The following is a 16,945-nucleotide window of genomic DNA, read 5'->3' on the forward strand; positions in this document are numbered from 1 at the left end:
AATGTACTTAACACTACTGAACTGTACACTTAAAATTGGTTAGGATGGTAAATTTTATGTTATACATATTTTAACACAATCTAAAATAAAAATAATAAAAAACTCTAAAAATATTCTTCTCAAAGAGAAGTTAGACTTGGCTGTATCCCCTTTTCCTGTCATATCAGTTTGCCTGTCCTCTGAGATCTCAAACTTTTCCTTAAAGAACACTCTTATCTCCTGTTCAAACCATTTTGCTTCCTTTACCTGAGGCAAAGTTTAATACAAATACTTCATTGGAAGGTACAATCTCAGGTGGGAAAGGTGAGAGAAAAGATGGTAGGGAGGAAAAGACGTAAACGAATATAAGGTGGTAAGTTACTGAGTGGGTCACCTCTTCATAAAAAAATCATTAGTGGTTGTTCAGTCACTTGGGTCTCTCTGGAAAGAGGTGGGGAGAGGAATTTATGTCTTAGCTCCTCACTACCACCTGTCACTCAGTAGTCAAGTTTCTTCCCATAGAGAGACACTCCTGTACTCATTAGGTTACACAACCTGACCCCTTTAAAGGGAAAGTCCCTAGGGAAGCCAGGTTCTGTGTCCTGTGGGTTAGGACTGCAGCCAAGTTCCAAAGTGGTAGAAGGAACAACCACTGTTGTGGGTCAGGTCAGATTCCAGTCCCATGGCCTGGCTTCTGGAGATTCTCTGGTTATGGCCATAGCAAGCACAATGGAGGCCATGCTAGCAGATCAGGAGGTGCTAGGGATGGCAGTAGCAGTAGAGCTCTCCATGAGTAAGTGGCCAAGTATCTGGGAAGCCCCTGAGAACCTATGAGACCCAAGAGGGCATATTAACTGTACCTAACACAGGGGCATACTAACAGAAAATACAGTAAGTCAATAAGAGATGGTGTCCAGGCTTAGCCCAAGTGTTGATCTGGTGGAGGAACGTATTCAGAAAGAGACCATCCAATGCTGGGAGTTATGGACAGACCAGATATGGTCGAAAATAAATGTAATTGGAAAACTTAGAACTCATGACCTTATGACTTTTGCAGTGGAAGGGTTCCTTGATTAGTAATGATAAGTAACACTAGCTGCCTTATAAACCCTTCAATATCTGTGTTTGCCAGAGGCAATGGGAAGAACCACTACCTGAAGCAAACCTGCTTAAAACAGGGTGCGGAGGTGTCATTGCTCTTACCCAGCGCTGAAGAACCAGGAACACAGGTTGAAAGTAAAACTGAATATTGTTGGGTTTCAGAGGGTGGATGGAAGAAAAGCAAACAATGACCCGATGACGGGGACTGCTATCACTGAAAATTTTTAAACTTTGGGGATTAGGGGGGAATCCAAGGAAATCACTCTCTGAAGAAAAAAAAAAGTTGAGAATATGCACAAATGAGTTCTCCCTACCTACAATTAGGGTATATATCCTTATTTTTAATATAATCATAAGATATTTTATTCTAAGTTTCAGCTTTAAGATGTAGACCCTGGACAAAGAGATTGGTAAGGCTAATAAGGTGTAGATATTATTTTTTTTTCCTCTTTATTCTCTTTTAGTCAGATATCCTGGTTTTCTGCTTGGGTCTTGGGAATAGCTATGTGTGTCTTAATGTTGTAGTCCTTGAGTGAGACCCAGGTATGTCATTTTGACTGGGATCTTGGTTCTAAGGGCTGGGGATGTGTGTGTGTGTGTGTGTGTGTGTGTGTGTGTGTGTGTGTGTTTTGTTTATATTTTGAGTGTGTGGAACAGGTATTGTGATAGCATTTGTATATATATTCACTTCCTGCTGGTTTTTAACTAGTGGGACATGAGAAAGGCTGTATTGGATTAATTGAATTTGGAAGGCCCTTTAAGGAATTACTCTTGTTCTATTAGTAGAGAGCTCAGGCTGGGGTGATATGGGAGCCCATGTTCTGCTCACAGTTCTGAGCCAACTGATGCTCTGGCTGAAATGAAAAAGAAATAGGAAAGATTTTGTTTCTTGGAAAAAAATGTACAATAGCTAGGGATGTTAATTTGGGAACCTCAGTTTCTCTTTGAGAATCTGGTAATGGGATGAAGTTCTTATTGCTCAAATCTGAGACATTTTAATATTGTTTTTAGTTTTTCAGGGTTTTTTTTTTTTTGGATAATCTATGACATTTGATGTCATTATCTATATATTGGTAATGTGAATGCATTCACATAATATGGACACCCAGGCTGATTTGGGAGGCCAGGAAAGTCTTTTAAAGAAAAGTGATATCTAGGTTTAAGCCTGAAAGATAAATGAGTGTTAGTTGATAAATGTGCCTGGAGAGGATGGAGTGTTAGGAAGGTTCAAGGGATCTTGTCTAAATTACAGAAGAAAAGGCAAACCTGGTCAACCTTGCTGCTGTGGGTTGAGTGATTTCAGGGTTTTGAAAATTTTCTGAATTTTCCCCCATCACACATATCCCCATCAGAGCCCAGGTCTTATTGGAATCTTTGCAGTTTCAAATGATTGTGGCAAGAGTAGGGAAACCTGTGAATACTGACACATTTATTCTATAATAGAAAAGGAAGACCCCTGTAGAAATGCTAAAGGTAAATTATTAGACTGTACAGTACAGTATGAGCAAAAGTATTTTATCCCAGAGTGAGGTAGGTGGCAGTAAAGACACAGATCTATAGATTTTTATTGTCCTAGAGGATGAAGTCACAGAATTGCAGGAAGATTTCAATTATGAGTCGATTCTGTCAGTTAGGTGGAGAATCCTGAGAATGTGTGGATCTAGTGCTTAAAAAATCTCTTTAAATAGGAGAGATAATCTAATTTAAGTATCAGCCCTCATGGCAAAGATAACACTCTGAGTTTACCACACAATTTTCTCTTCCTGGGTTTGCTGAGACTACACTTCTTAGCCTCTTTGAGGTTAGATTAGGACTGAGTTTTATTGGCCTGAGTCTTGGCCAGCGGAATGTGAGCAAAAGAGATATAAACCACCTCTAAGCTTGACCTTTAAAAATAGCTCCTATATTCTATTTCCCTTTCTCTTCTTATGTTGAATCTGGAAGACAATATACTTACTGTAGATAAAAGGTAGAAGCAACTTGAATCATTGAATGAGGGCTTAGAAGAACTACCAAGTACAGCCAACCTCCATCAAGCTACAACATGAGCAAGAAGTGAATGTTTGTTGTGTTAAACCATTGATATGTCGATAATTTTTTTTATTGAAGCAGAGCCTTGTCTATTCTGATGAATGTACTCCTCCTTGTAGATGTCTTCCCATGCCTGCCTTTCTATTTCATGAGGGTCATTTATGACACTAAGGTTTGGTAACTTGTTTGGCATAGGAAATTAGAAAGCAGGAATCAAGGAAGCTGTTGTTTTTTTGGTTTGTATAGGGAAAGTTGTGAACTGAGATGGAATTTTTCAAGATAGGCCAAATGACAAAGAGTAGGTTTGAGGATAAAAGTATGAAATTAATTTTGGACGTGTTAGATTAGAAGGATTTTTTTACTTTATAATATGGATGATCTCATAAATCTTCTTGAGGGCAGGTATTGTGGTCTTACATGTTTAATTCCCTGTAGTATCTAGTATCTATATACCATTTATATTTGTTGATGGGCTCCCTGGATCAGCTGAATTCTGGAGGAAATTTTCTGACTCCTTGAATCAATGAATTCCTCTGAGAGCTGTGCATATATGTATTCTCTTTGTGACTGGAATTGTCTTGAGTTGTCTACACACTCAAGGAAGTCACGTGTTTAAATCACAATAACATATTTATGCTGCTTTACTTCTTGGCTTCCCCTTCTCCCCAAATCTCCATTTTCTTGAACAGTTTTAAGCAGCATGCTGTCGCTCTTTGTAAAGATATTTCTCATTAGGTAGATTGTAAAAGCCAACACCAAATGTCAAATCCAAGTTTGTTGCACAAGCGATTTGGAAGGTCAGAATGATCTCCACAAAATGCATACCAGCAGCTAACTCAATTTTTGATTTCCCCAAATGACTTTTCTTGTGAAATCTGGTTTTCACATCTTCCCATGCTTTTCCCTAATGGCCTGCTTTTATATTAGAAAAACAACCAAGAGGAAGTATTTTAGAAATGTTATGGTTTTTATTTTTCTTTGAACTCTCTTAGATTATGCCTTTGTGTTTTTTCCTAGAAGACTGTTTTGCATACAGTAGGTACTACCTAAGTATTTGTTGATGGTTTAAAGATACTGGTTTGAGCTGGAAGGAAATGTAGGGATCATCTAGTCCAATCCTGTCCCTTTACAGATGAGAAATTGAAAGCCTGAAGAACTGAAATGTTTTGGCCAAGGTCACACAGCTGATCAAGTGCAGACCTGCTGCTATTACTAATGATGCTACTCCTTTAATTATGTGCATAACTCAACAGTTTTCACAAAGCCATCATTTATCTCATCTGTGAGGTAGGAAACACAGGCATAATCAACACTTTCGGTTTTTTAACAAAGAAGGAAATTGAGGCTCAGGAAAACCGTGTCAAACAGTTGAACTATCTTACTCGTTTATTCCACAAATTTTGATTGAGCCCCTGTTATGGGCCCGCTCTGCTCTGGCTTTGTTCTAAATATAAACAAAACAGAGTTTCTGCCCTCTTTTTATCAGGGAGGAAAAAAGAAGAAAACCCCATAATAAATAATAGCTGGACTGAGTGACCTGGCCTCCCAACTCCAATCCGGTAGTGATTTTTCTCTCCATCCTTGTTAATGAATTAAAACCAATGAAATTTCTGATTGATTGATTGATTGATTCTCTCATACTAAGGAAAGGTAACCCCGTTAAAGGATTTCTCCTGTGAAGAATGCAAAGCATTTTAGGTGCAGCAATAATAGGAGGGCTTCAGAGAGTTATATAATTTTATGTGCTCAAGAGAATATGGGGAAATAGCAGTCCATGTTCTCATTCTCTCCAGTTTTGAGATTTATGATTGGTCTGTTACAATAATAATAACAACTGAATATTGGCACAAGAAATATATTTGATTCAGTGGGTAACAGTTGACAGCCTTAACTTGTGAAATGTAGCAAAGTTCTTGCAGGAAGCTGCTGCAGAATATGTAATACACAAGAAGGTATTCAGGGAACAGGGAAATAAAATCAAAGGAACCTGCTACCCAATCTGTTTCATTAAATATGAAAATTAAAATGCCTTAACAAAATGCTTTCTCTTCCTCTCTCCTCCCAACAAACAAAAGCTTTGGTAGGCAGCCTGAAATTGCTCATCAAGGAAAAAGACCAGACTGATTCTAAACGGCTTCTTTTGAATGAAGCAATTAATGCTAAAAGGAACATGTTGTCTCCTCAGCATTTGTAAGGTAAAACATTCATTGTACTTCCTGGCACTCTCTCAAGCCTCTAGAGCCAGTAGACAAGTGGTTTGCTGCTTGTGCTCTTGACCTCTGGTAATCAGAAGGATTTGGCTGATTAACTTGACAGCAGTGGTTCTTCTTGGGACTAGGAATGTGCCTGAGAACTATATTCCTGGATTCGTCTTTCTCAGACCCTGACTTGCTCGCTTTTGCAGGTCCATCAAGGCTGGCATCCCCTCCATTTACAAAATAGAGATGGTACCTTATGATTGTTAGGTTCTGAAATGCAGGAGAGTAATGCAACAGCGTATTATCTTAATTGCATTTGCTCTCGTGAATCAGCTTTTTCAAGAACACTATCTTCTTAAAGACTTCATTTGCTCACTCACTAACTCATGCATTTATTCAGAACACATTAATTAATGAGGTCTGTGTATCTGAGACAGTAGGGAATGTTCTGGAGTAGGGGCACAGATTAAGACATAGTGGCCATCCTCAGGGAATGCTCAGTTTCATGTGGAAGGCAGGCAGAGATTCTATATGACAGTGAAACATGGTGGCTTAGTGGAAGGAGCAGGTGCAAGGCATGCTGGGATTATGAAGGGGTGGTGGGAGCTCTCTCTGCGCAGTGAGGACTCTGGACTGGGCTGGAGACGTCAATGGCAGGGAGGACTTGGATTTTCTTTTGTGCAAACCCTGCCATCTGCTCCCCTCAAGTGGAGACTTCCTCTCTTATTTGTTTCATACGTACATGTTTCTTAGAAGTGATTTTTAGAACAAAGTGCTTTATTTAAAAAATACAGATGATCCATCTGAATGGTCTCTGTTTAATTCACTTAATGCTCCCTTAAATAATCCTGATAGCAGGAGAAAATGTCCTCCCCATTTTACATAGGAGGAAAATATTTATCTTAAATAAACATTTGTTGTTTCACAGTCAGTGCCAAAAATAATGGTCCTTATTTCTTCCTTCATGAAACCAATCCACTGAAGTATTTTCACATTCCATTTGGGAAGGTCAGTCATTGGCAGGAAGCAAGACAAATATTTGTGGACTGGCTGAATGATGACAGAGATTAGACCCATCTTTGTATAAAATACCCGTTTTAAAGAAATTGTAGCATTTTGTTTGTTAGCCTGAAAGTGAAATACACTTTCAACCAAAGTGATAATAGATCTCTGAATGAGATCCTAAGTGATTCGCTTTAATTCAGGTTAGTAGGTGGTGATCTTTTAGGTACTTGCCCATGCTTAATTTTACTTACACTTTTTGTTTTCCAATCTTGGATAGTAAAAGTAGATTTTATTCATTTAATTAATTTTGATATGATGTCAGGAAGCTTGCTTATACTCAACAAGAGGCGTTATATTTTTTCAACATTTGCATTATGATAATGTGACATAAAAGGGGGGAAAACCTGTATTCCTGAGTCAGAGACTGAGGTTCAAGTTTTTGTTCTGCTACAAGCCAGCTGTGTAACTGTGGGCACATTTCTTTCCTCTACTGGTTTCAGCTTTCTCAGGTATGAAATGGGCTACTAATCCCAGGTGACCTCCCATCATTGTTGAGGATCAAAAGTAATGATCTAATTAAAAGTGTACTCTGAACTATAAAGTGCTGTATGAGTGAATGTGCTTATTATTCATTGAGCCCTGGGCCTCTCAGACCATATGATCTTTTTCCAGGGTTGTTTGTTTACAGTCGATTAACACCCCCTGCAACCTGCCTGCTTTTTAAAGTCCGCAGAGGGGGGATTGTCAAAGAAATAAAAAGCTATAGCTTTCATGTAAAGTTTCTCTCCCACTTAATCCTTCTTTGGATTCCCTATTCATGTGTCTTTTTTTTTAAATTTATTTATTTTTTTCAGCATAACAGTATTCATTGTTTTTGTACCACACTCAGTGCTCCATGCAATCCGTGCCCTCTCATACCCACCACCTGGTTCCCCCAACCTCCCATCCCCCGCCCCTTCAAAACTCTCAGATTGTTTTTCAGAGTCCATAGTCTCTTATGGTTCACCTCCCCTTCCAATATCCCTCAACTCCCTTCTCCTCTCCATCTCCCCTTGTCTTCCATGCTACTTGATATGCTCCACAAAGAAGTGAAACTATATATGATAATTGACTCTCTCTGCTTGACTTACTTCACTCAGCATAATCTCTTTCAGTCCCATCCATGTTGCTACAAAAGTTGGGTATTCATCCTTTCTGATGGAGGCATAATATTCCATGGTGTATATGGACCACATCTTCCTTATCCATTCTTCTGTTGAAGGGCATCTTGGTTCTTTCCACAGTTTGGCGACCATGGCCTTGCTGCTATAAACATTGGGGTACAGATGGCCCTTCTTTTCACAACATCTGTATCTTTGGGGTAAATACCCAGGAGTGCAATTGCAGGGTCATAGGGAAGCTCTATTTTTAATTTCTTGAGGAATCTCCACACTGTTCTCCAAAGAGGCTGCACCAACTTGCATTCCCACCAACAGTGTAGGAGGGTTCCCCTTTCTCCACACCCTCTCCAACACATGTTGTTTCCTGTCTTGTTAATTTTGGCCATTCTAACTGGTGTAAGGTGGTATCTCAATGTGGTTTTAATTTGAATCTCCCTGATGGCTAGTGATGATGAACATTTTTTCATGTGTCTGATAGCCATTTGTATGTCTTTGTTGGAGAAGTGTCTGTTTATATCTTCTGCTAATTTTTTTTATATGATTGTCTGTTTTGTGTGTGTTGAGTTTGAGGAGTTCTTTATAAATCCTGGATATCAACCTTTTGTCTATACTGTCCTTTGCAAATACCTTCTCCCATTCTGTGGGTTGCCTCTTTGTTTTGTTGACTGTTTCCTTTGTGTCTTCTTAATCATAAGGCTCAAATGAGGCAGTACCTTCCAGTCCTACTTGAGGATTCTGGGGGCTTGAGGGTCTCACATTTCAGGGAAGACCATCTAAACTCCCCCTCCCCCCCTTTGCTAAATTCCTTATGTCAGACTCCTTTTTTTCCTTTCTCTCCATAGTTAGAGATTTCATTGCCTGCTCAGAAAATGGAGCTTCTGGCTTTTTAGTTCATTCTGTTAAATTTTGTTTGATATATTAAAAAAAAAGTCTTTAACAATCAGCAAAGTGCTTCTGCAAGCGCACTACTCTGATGGCAGTCCATCTTTCTCGTCTCCGATCAAATTCACTTCCTTGACCATGACCAATTGCAAGGTGGATTTCTCCCCGTCAACATTGCAGGTGCTGCTGTGCCTGGAACAGAGCTCGGCTCCTTCCCTGAGTTTGCAGCATCCTTACAGATAATAAAAATTCTGGAAGCAGGACTTCGCTAGCAGTTTTGGTTTGGGGATTATGTGTGAGACGGAGAGAAGTCCATTTCGAGTTATGAGGTGCTGACACCAGGAAAACTCCTTGTTCCAGATAAAATATGTCAATTTGACTCAGAAGACACAGGAAGGGAATAGAACTATCCTCTTGTAAGATGGCATGACCTTCTTCTAGTATGTATATATATATATATATATATATGTATAATATACATATATGTATAGAATGGCATATATACATACATACATATATGTATGTATGTATATAATATACCATTCTGCTTTCAGAAAGAACTCGAAGGTTATGATTCTTTCAGTGAGGGACACTGGTCATGGAAGCAGACAATGGCTGGACTTCCAGCTTTACCACTTACCAGCTGTATGATAATGGGACAAGTTTCCATTGATTTATAAATACCTGCCTCCTTGCTCCCTGGTATGTTCTGTGGATTAAGTGACAATGCCTGTGTGTGATGCTTTCTGATTTTTAAAGCATTTGCAAATGAGTGGCCAGTAGGTCATTAAAAAAAAAAAAACACACATGTTTTGGGGGCTTTGGTCTGTGTCTGAATCACACTCCAATTATTTGCTAGCTCTGTGACCTTGGACAGTTCGCTTGAACTTACTGAGCATAGGTCTCCTCGGCTTTTAGATGAGATGACCGTACCAGACACCAGGCAGAGCGGTCAGGGGTTTCTGTGCAGTGTGGAGGTCCTCGGTGTGAGCTGCCTCGGGCCAGCTTCTCCACCTGCAGTACGTGCCATGCCTGCTCCAGCCCTGCTTTCCGCCCTCACCTGCCCTGCTGGTGCCAGTCCCCTCTGTGGCTTTAGCTACTCATACACCCTGAGTTGCTGCTGATCGGAGCTGCACGGAGATTGGAGCAACCGGGAAGGGCTGCCTCGCACCCGAGTAGCTGCCAGACTGCTCGAAAGGTTGCCATGGGGTGGTTATTCCAGCAGGAGCCCCGAGGAAACCATGCATGACAGGGGTGACCTGTCCAACACTAGTGCCCTAATTGTGGCCACCCTGGCTACCTTCTGCCCCTGGCATTGCCCTGAGGCATGAGCGGCATCCTTTCAAATCTGGTTAACTCCATCATCCCAATGGCAACAGAAACTTTCAAGAAACACGGAGCACACACCCCAATAAAATCTTTGGAGTGACAACCTTGGACATTGCCAGAGCCAAGACTTTTATTATAGAACTGAGGGGTTTGGCTCCTGCTTGCATCAATGTTCCTGTTACTGGTGGCCATGCTGGGAAGACCGTCATCCTCCGATCTCCCCAAGAACTCTCAAGGTAGACGTTCCTCCAGAACCAGCTGACAGCTGTTACTGGGAAGATTCAGGAAGCCCACATAGAAGAGGTGAAGGTCTAAGCCAGAGCAGGCTCTGCTGCCGTGTCCGTGGCTATGTGGGAGCTGAGTTTGTCTTCTCCCTTGTGGAGGCAATGAACAGGAAGGAAGGAGTTGTTAAGTATTTCTTCATTAAGTCCCAAGAAACAGACGGGCCTTATTTCTCTACACCATTATTCCTGGGGGCAAAGGGCATCCAGAAGAATCCAGGCATCGATAAGATCTCCCCTTCCAAAGAGAAGATGATAGCAGAAGCCATCCCTGAGCTGAAGGCCTCCATCAAGAACGGAGAGGAGTTCATGAAGAAGATGAAATGAGAGAGCAGCCAGCCTGCGGTCTGTTTCCCTAACTTACAAAGACACTTTTATAAGAGACTGGAAAGCCATCTCCTGTTGCTTTGTGTTTCATTTGCATTAACCCCGGGTGTCTTGTTAGGGTCGCCTTCCTTTCCAAATCATGGGTCCATCTGTGGGTACATCAAGAAAAGCAAACTTTTATTTTCTTTTAAAAAAAACATGGGAATGACAATACCAAAGTTGTAGGGACATCAGGAAGGAGTAAATGATGCACGTGAGTTGCTTGGCTGGGTACGTGGTGTGTGGTATGAGCGGTCTGCATGGTTAGGTTGGTAACCACTGGCCCAGAAGGATGAATTGTGTTACTCTACTTAAATCCAGCAGGAATATCTTCTAAAGCAAAGCATACACTTGGAGATTGTGACTACTGTTAGTTAGAATAAAATTGCTTCTACCCTTTGAAGCAGCAAGCATCCTTCCTGAAGTAAGAGGGAGACACCCTAAGATTTCATGCCTTTGATTCATGGAAACCCTATTATTCATGTTCAGGTGTCCCTTGAGCCTGGGGCATGTCCTACAGAAGATCTTTTCTTTTAATATTTCCAATCTACCTATGAGGTAGGGAGAAGGGAACATAGGAGTCTCAACTGAAAGGGAAAATGAGGATACCCATGGGAAGTCCTCCTCCAAAGCCAGGGAGGCACTGGCAACAGTAGACCATGACTCATTTGGCCTCTCCGTCAGAAACCAGAGCCCCAGAGGGCAGAATGCCGGAATCGGAAGGACCTCCGAAATCATCTGGGTGATTATACATGGGAATAAGCAGAAGCTATTTGCCACTGGTAAAATTGTAGCTGTGAAAGTAGGTGCTGTAACCCGTATGCCACGTGAGTGGGGAATCTGGTCTAGGACTTGGGCCTCTTCCCACAAGTGTCACCTTTGCTTTGGAGGCATTGGAGGACATCTTGACATGAACATGACACAATCTTTACCCTCAAAGCCAAAAGGGAGAATGCAGACACATGTGCCTTGACCCCAGGTGAAGGTCTTAGGCTTTTCTCAAAGTAATCTGGAGGGAAAGAAAAACAAACCTTATGCCTGGTTTGGAGAATCAGGGGTACAAATTTCCAGAAGAGATGGTCTTCGAGCAGAACCTCGATGGCCAGCTACTATGCCAAAGAAAGATGTGGATACAATGATTGGCCCTAATGCAAAAAGGTGATCATTTCTGGGTAAGCTAGAGAGAGTCTAAATTATTTTTCTTCCCTCAGCCTCAGTTTTTCATCAGGAAACGGGCACAGGCATACTTCTCCTATGTGGTCCGCTAACGTACAGGAAAGCATTGTGCCCCAAAGCTCCCTCATTTCTCTCCTTCCCTCCCCACAGATCCCAAGAGCTGGTGCATCATCTGCACTCTCGGTAGCTCTGATATTTTTCCTTTGGCTTACCAATTTATGTAACACTTTGATCACTGGGCTGCTCTAAGGGGTGGGTAGTAAAAATACCCTAAAAATTTAAAAACAAATTTTGTACAGTTACAAGTCAGAGAGAAAATTCCTCTGAGTTGCACATTCCCTGTGACCTCACTTTACCAGGTTAGTGACTAACCTTTGTGTCCCCTCCTGGAGCACAGGCTGAGGCTGTGGCGCTGGGGTGAGATCTTTATGCCAGAGGGTCCTCAGAGCAGAGAGCATCAGCACTGTGTAAAAAGAGGCTTGAGGAAGGAAGAAGTGTCTTAAAGAAAGGGACTGACAATTAGAAGTTGGGTAGAAGTAGGATTGCCAGATTTAATAAATAAAAATATAGGATACCCCGTTGGTTTCAATGTTGACAGTCACAATATGATTTTTTAAGGTAAATATGTTTCACTTATTACATGGGATATATTTAGACTAGAGAGATTATTTATCTTAGATCCAAATTTAGTGGGGCATCCTGTATTTTATCTGGTAACCCTAAGTGTTTGGGGCAGGAAATAGTAATGGAGCTAAATAATAATAAAAATAATGTATTTTTAAAGAAAGATTTATAGTTTTTTTTTAAAGATTTTATTTATTTATTTGAGAGAGAGAGGAGAGAGCATGAGGAGGGAAAGGGAAGGGGCAGACGGAGAAGCAAACTCCCCACTGAGCAGGGAGCCTGATGTGGGACTTGATCCCACGATCCTGGCATAGTGACCTGGGCTGTAAGGCAGATACTTAACCTACTGAGCCACCCAGGCACCCCAGAATTTATAGTTTTAAAAGCACCCTTGGAGGGCACCTAAGTGACACAGTTAGTTAAGCATCCGACTTTTGATTTTGACTCAGGGTGTGCTCTCAGGGTCTTGAGATAGAGCCCAGCATAGGGCTCCATGCTCAGCTTGGAGTCTCCTGAGATTCTCGGTCCCTCTCCCTTGGCCCCTCCTGCTCATGCACACTCTTTCTTTCTCTCTCAAATAAATAAATAAATCTTAGAAAGGGGAGGAGGGGCTCAGGTTTCTTTTTTTACTTTGTCCTCACATTAACTAAAGGTAGTGTTGTTGATGTGATGCAGGATAAGGTTCAGAGACGTTCAGTGACTTACCTAAGGAGATGCCACAGACAGTGGCAGTGCCAGCCTTCAAGCTCAGGTACTTTTTAGCTTATTTTGAGATAGTTTTAGACTTACAAAAAAAGTTGCAAAACTAGTAGGGTGCTCCTGTATCCTCTTTAGGCAACTCCTTTTTACATGAACACCTTAAATAGCCATAGAACAATAATCAAATCTAAGGAATTCACCTTGGTATATTAGTACTCTCCACTGAAGTACCGACTTTATTCAGATTTCACAAATTTTCCCACTAGTGGCCCTTTTCTTTCCCAGAATCCATTTCCGCTTCCCACATCACTGTCTGTTGTCATGTTTCCTTAGTCTCCTACCATCTGGAATGGTTCCTCGGTTTTTCCTGTCTTTTGTGATCTTAGTGCTTTTGTCTAGTACTGATGAGTTATTTTGCAGGATGTCCTGCGGTTTTCGTTTGTCTGATGTTTTCTCAGGATTCTATGGAAGGCACTGGGAAGGAATCCACAGAGGAGATAGTCCTTTTCAGGCCATACCATGTTTATTACATTGACATGTTGTATCGGTGATATTAATCTTGACCACTTGCTAAAGGTGGCATCTGCTGAGTTTCTCCACTGTACACTTACTGTTTTCCCTTTTGTGATTACTAAATATTTTTAGAGGAGATACTTTGAGACCATGCTCAAATTCTGTGTCCACTTAAACTTTCATCCACCAATTTTAGCATCTATTGGTAGATTTTGCTTGCTGCCATGCCTAGTGCGGTCCTTATCCCTTCTATATTAATTGGCATTCCTCCATAGGAAAGACTTGTAGGTTTGTCCAGTTACCTCGTTTAAGTTCAGTTATTGTAATTCCAAGTTTATTGTTCTTTTCCCTATAACACAGGTGAAGGAAAAAGGGAAAGAATTTGGGTTACTGTAAAGGTATGATTGTTTCAGATATGCAGTGGGAAGGAGGTAGGGATAATTTTTTTCATTTCACAAGTATTGATCAAACACTTCTATATATGGCATTATATGAGGTCCAGTGAAGGAAAGAGAAGTGTACAAAAAAATCCAAAGAAGGCTGATAAGTCAAAGATTCATACTTAAGGTACTTTTTATAAAAGGGATAATGAAACTTATCAACCAAATATTGAACTGAAAAATAGTCACATCGATGACTATGACAAGGGCAAGTGTCTCATAAGGCAGTCAGTGATCAAGCCCTCACTGCACGGTCAGCTCTGTGTGGTATAGGACATCTCCAACAAGATGTTCATGTTGGGAAGATCTTGGTGCCTTAGTCTGCAGTGTTATGAGCATTTTAAACTTTCTCTCCTAATTCAGAGAGAAGAACCCAACTAGAAGAGAACCATTTGACTGCCTTTGGGCCATTGATTCCTCTCCTATCTGGAAGACAGCACAAGGCTTCAGAGAATTCAAGCATGCTCCTCGTTAGGAGATTGGGAATTAATTTATATATGGTACCTGGAAGAGTTAAACTTCTATTTTTCATGACTAGAACTGACCATATGGGCATAATCCCAGTGCCCCAAATATCATCAGACGATAAAGGACTGGCATGGCCAAAAGATTTCCAAACTAGAGCATATTATGTTAACCAGTAGTCAATAAAGCTAAAGGGCAGTTTTACAGAGAACACTAATTATCCTTTTGTGTGGAGTGTAATGAGATCCAGCTAGGGGCAAATATAGATTCTCCTTGTGTGGGTCAGTGGTTTATTCTCCTGTCTCCTATCAGAGTAATCATTTGCATATTCAGGCAGAATGTGAATTGTTTAAGACACCCTTGTGAAGAATGCTGATGTGAAGAGAATCTAGCTCCGTTACACTAATGTACACTAATGTCATTAAAAAAAAATCTGTCCAATAGGAGAGTTTATTCTAGCTACAACACGCTTTCCTTTATAATCTTCTTCAACTTTTCTGCAGTTGATTCAGGTGATAGCTTTTGTTTTAGAGATGAGGAAACTGAGATTCAGTGCCTTTATGTCATTTTTGCCCACGATGGTGGATCTAGATCTCAGACCCAAATGTTCTGATTCTAGAAAATGTGTTTCTAGCCTTACGCCATATTGCCTCCAGTTAGTGATATTCTTAAAATTCCTTATAACTATAAGTAGTATGATCATATGACCCACTTTTCTCAGAGTGGTTCAGATTTATATTTTCTGCCATGGCATAATTATTGATAGTATGACTTTCTATTCTAAAGAAAATAAAATGTCCTTAGACAAGAGAACAACATATCGCCCTTTCCATAGTAAGGCTCAGAGAAATTCTAGCTGAGAATTCATGCAGTCTTTAAACATATGTTAAGGAAATCCTAGTAAACTCCCTAAGTGTTAAAAACTAATTATGTCAGGGGCACCTGGCTGGCTTAGTCAGAAAGGCATGCAACTCTTCATCTCAGGGTTGTGAGTTCAAGCCCCATATTGGGTATAGAGCTTACTGAAATAAAACATTTAAAAAAGTGAAATTATGCCATTTAAATATATCATGATGCATTCTGCTGTTGGAATAGTATGCACATATAACACGCACACATATACCCAATATTTAATGATCTGGAAAAAAACTCAAAAAAGACAAAATTATAATAACTTGATTCAAATTGTATGTGTATGTGGTTATACCTAGGTAACAAGATTATAGATGGATTTTCCTTTTTAAAAAATATGTTTCTGGATTTCTAAATAGCCTACAATGAATATGTAAAAATTTTACAGCTAAAAATTATCTTTAAAATCTCTCCTTTAGAATAAAGGGATTTCTTTTGACAGGAGAATATAAAGTTTTCACCTTGGAGAAAGTAAGAGCTCATAGATAGGAGTCTAGTAGTATAGTAATAATCCTTCTCACAAGTAGAACAGAGCTTTATATCCCAAGAATTTTCTGATCATATTTTCTTGCTTAAACTTCCAAAGAAGGCTGTAGTCAGTAAGCTTATGTCCCATTTCACAAGGGAAGCCAAAAATGCAGAGAAGACAGTGAATAAGGCATATGTGGGAGCTCCAAGGTTGTCCCAGGTAAGACCTTCCACCACTGGCTCTTATGCTTTTCCTACATTGGTGTTTAATGTCAACAGTGAGACCCTGAGCTAACATGGAGAAGTGAGTCCGTTTGCTCATGCTGCCCGTCTCTTGTGTGGACTGTAGAGAGAACAGGGCATACTGCCGTCATGGTGTAACACGGGAAACGAAGAGAAGCTTTTCCTTTATTTAAGCAACCATTTAGCCAGACATTAATTTCAATCCCCAGCCATTCAAAAGAACACTGACTACAACTCTAAGACAGGTTCCAAGCCTGAATTTGTTGTGACTGTGTCTGCCGTATGATTTACGGTGCCTTGCTTTTTCCCTCTGGTCCTGGATTTCTCCATCTGCAGAATGAAAACTTGTAACCAGATCACCTCTATGGTTCCCTCTGGCTTTGATAGTATGTGATTCCAGGCTTCTGAGCTTCAGAGGGAAAAAGTGAATTCCAAAGCTGTATTCCAGAAGCACCCTGTCTAACTTGGGCTCTACTTTTCTTTGCATTTGGAATCAGCCCAAAGAAAAGGTCATTTTTGCAGACATCTTGAGGTTGCGCTCCAATGTCCTCATTAAATAACAGGAACCCAGACTGGCAGGCCCAGGGGAATATTCAATCAAGGAGAAAAAGGCCAAGTCATTACCGGAACCCTATCATCAGAGCTGTAAACACAAGCATTCATTCGTGGGCTTTAGCTGAAAGCATGTTCAATCATGCACTCTCCCTCCTTATACAGGTTCCGTTTGTCAAATGCGTGTGACCATTCCGATAAGTCACCAGGGGTGGGAAGGGAGAAAGAGAAAGAAAGAAAATTGCCACCGTAAATAGACTCTGAACATAGAGAGATCAAAATAGACAGCCTCTGGCTTTAGGGGATGAGTCATCGTCGCAGCCCAGACCGCAAAAACAAGCGTGGCTTCTCTCCTTTGCAGCAGTCTTCCTGTCTGGAAAGGAAACACTGCTCTGATTGGAGATATTGGCCATTTTACATACTTCAGAGTGGTTTAGGCAACTGAACATACAAGAAGGGGAACAGGTAAAATGATTTTTCCAAGTGCTTCTCTGGAGAACCAGCTACCAGCTCTGATCTGA

At 40.7% G+C, this 16,945-nt stretch overlaps 1 protein-coding gene and 1 pseudogene across 4 annotated transcripts in view; both read left to right on the plus strand.

Moving 5' to 3' along the window:
* The window catches only part of TPRG1 (tumor protein p63 regulated 1), a 224,338-nt gene that overhangs the window by 22,013 nt on the left and 185,380 nt on the right, over positions 1-16,945 (plus strand). The gene's annotated exons all lie outside the window — the stretch shown is intronic.
* LOC309860228 (malate dehydrogenase, mitochondrial pseudogene) lies at positions 709-10,293 on the plus strand (annotated as a pseudogene). Its single transcript has 2 exons — positions 709-772; positions 9,471-10,293. The product of its transcript is annotated as a malate dehydrogenase, mitochondrial pseudogene (transcript).

Source organism: Mustela nivalis (genome assembly GCF_964662115.1).
Source record: "Mustela nivalis genome assembly, chromosome: 1".
In the NCBI taxonomy this organism is placed as follows: Eukaryota; Metazoa; Chordata; class Mammalia; order Carnivora; family Mustelidae; genus Mustela; species Mustela nivalis.